Consider the following 2,500-nt stretch of genomic DNA (forward strand, 5'->3'; position numbering starts at 1 on the left):
CACACGCTGGGCCCTGGTGCGGGCGCTTGCCTCGACCACCATCGGCACACGCTCGGCCCTGGTGCGGTCGGTTGCCTCGAGCACCATCGGCACACGCTGGGCCCTGGTGCGGGCGCTTGCCTCGACCACCATCGGCACACGCTGGGCCCTGGTGCGGGCGCTTGCCTCGACCACCATCGGCACACGCTGGGCCCTGGTGCGGCAGGTTGCCTTGAGCACCATCGGCACACGCTGGGCCCTGGTGCGGTCGGTTGCCTCGAGCACCATCGGCACACGCTGGGCCCTGGTGCGGGCGCTTGCCTCGACCACCATCGGCACACGCTGGGCCCTGGTGCGGCAGGTTGCCTCGAGCACCATCGGCACACGCTGGGCCCTGGTGCGGTCGGTTGCCTCGATCACCATCGGCACACGCTGGGCCCTGGTGCGGGCGGTTGCCTCGACCACCATCGGCACACGCTGGGCCCTGGTGCGGCAGCTTGCCTCGAGCACCATCGGCACACGCTCGGCCCTGGTGCGGTCGGTTGCCTCGAGCACCATCGGCACACGCTGGGCCCTGGTGCGCCAGGTTGCCTCGACCACCATCGGCAGCCTCGACCACCATCGGCACACGCTGGGCCCTGGTGCGGGCGCTTGCCTCGACCACCATCGGCACACGCTCCGCCCTGGTGCGGTCGGTTGCCTCGAGCACCATCGGCACACGCTGGGCCCTGGTGCGGCAGGTTGCCTCGACCACCATCGGCACACGCTGGGCCCTGGTGCGGGCGGTTGCCTCGACCACCATCGGCACACGCTGGGCCCTGGTGCGGGCGCTTGCCTCGACCACCATCGGCACACGCTGGGCCCTGGTGCGGGCGCTTGCCTCGACCACCATCGGCACACGCTGGGCCCTGGTGCGGCAGGTTGCCTCGAGCACCATCGGCACACGCTGGGCCCTGGTGCGGTCGGTTGCCTCGACCACCATCGGCACACGCTGGGCCCTGGTGCGGGCGCTTGCCTCGACCACCATCGGCACACGCTGGGCCCTGGTGCGGCAGGTTGCCTCGAGCACCATCGGCACACGCTGGGCCCTGGTGCGGCAGGTTGCCTCGAGCACCATCGGCACACGTTGGGCCCTGGTGCGGTCGGTTGCCTCGATCACCATCGGCACACGCTGGGCCCTGGTGCGGGCGCTTGCCTCGACCACCATCGGCACACGCTGGGCCCTGGTGCGGCAGCTTGCCTCGAGCACCATCGGCACACGCTCGGCCCTGGTGCGGTCGGTTGCCTCGAGCACCATCGGCACACGTTGGGCCCTGGTGCGGCAGGTTGCCTCGACCACCATCGGCAGCCTCGACCACCATCGGCACACGCTGGGCCCTGGTGCGGGCGCTTGCCTCGACCACCATCGGCACACGCTGGGCCCTGGTGCGGTCGGTTGCCTCGAGCACCATCGGCACACGCTGGGCCCTGGTGCGGCAGGTTGCCTCGACCACCATCGGCACACGCTGGGCCCTGGTGCGGGCGGTTGCCTCGACCACCATCGGCACACGCTGGGCCCTGGTGCGGGCGCTTGCCTCGACCACCATCGGCACACGCTGGGCCCTGGTGCGGCAGGTTGCCTCGAGCACCATCGGCACACGCTGGGCCCTGGTGCGGCAGGTTGCCTCGACCACCATCGGCACACGCTGGGCCCTGGTGCGGGCGCTTGCCTCGAGCACCATCGGCACACGCTGGGCCCTGGTGCGGTCGGTTGCCTCGACCACCATCGGCACACGCTGGGCCCTGGTGCGGGCGCTTGCCTCGACCACCATCGGCACACGCTCGGCCCTGGTGCGGTCGGTTGCCTCGAGCACCATCGGCACACGCTGGGCCCTGGTGCGGGCGCTTGCCTCGAGCACCATCGGCACACGCTCGGCCCTGGTGCGGTCGGTTGCCTCGAGCACCATCGGCACACGCTGGGCCCTGGTGCGGCAGGTTGCCTCGACCACCATCGGCACACGCTGGGCCCTGGTGCGGGCGCTTGCCTCGACCACCATCGGCACACGCTCGGCCCTGGTGCGGCAGGTTGCCTCGATCACCATCGGCACACGCTGGGCCCTGGTGCGACAGGTTGCCTCGAGCACCATCGGCACACTATCGGCCCTGGTGCGGGCGGTTGCCTCGACCACCATCGGCACACGCTGGGCCCTGGTGCGGGCGCTTGCCTCGAGCACCATCGGCACACGCTGGGCCCTGGTGCGGGCGGTTGCCTCGAGCACCATCGGCACACGCTGGGCCCTGGTGGGTTTAGGCACATCTTCAAATTTCTGCCGTGCCAATGCCATTTTTATGGCTTGTAAATTCATACAATGGTCCCCTAAGCCTTCACGTGAAGTTTCGTTGGAAGATGACTCGTTTTCTATTTTTCACGATTTTCGAAACTTTTTGCGGTTCGGGATTTTTTAAAATTTTTTTATAAGGATTTTTGGCCCCAAATTTTGTAGGCATGATCCTTCTATTTTTGTTGGCATGCACAAAAAAA

The sequence above is a fragment of the Durio zibethinus genome, unplaced genomic scaffold (genome assembly GCF_047325235.1).
Source record: "Durio zibethinus cultivar Kanyao isolate XHJ-2024 unplaced genomic scaffold, ASM4732523v1 HiC_scaffold_3, whole genome shotgun sequence".
Taxonomy (NCBI): Eukaryota; Viridiplantae; Streptophyta; class Magnoliopsida; order Malvales; family Malvaceae; genus Durio; species Durio zibethinus.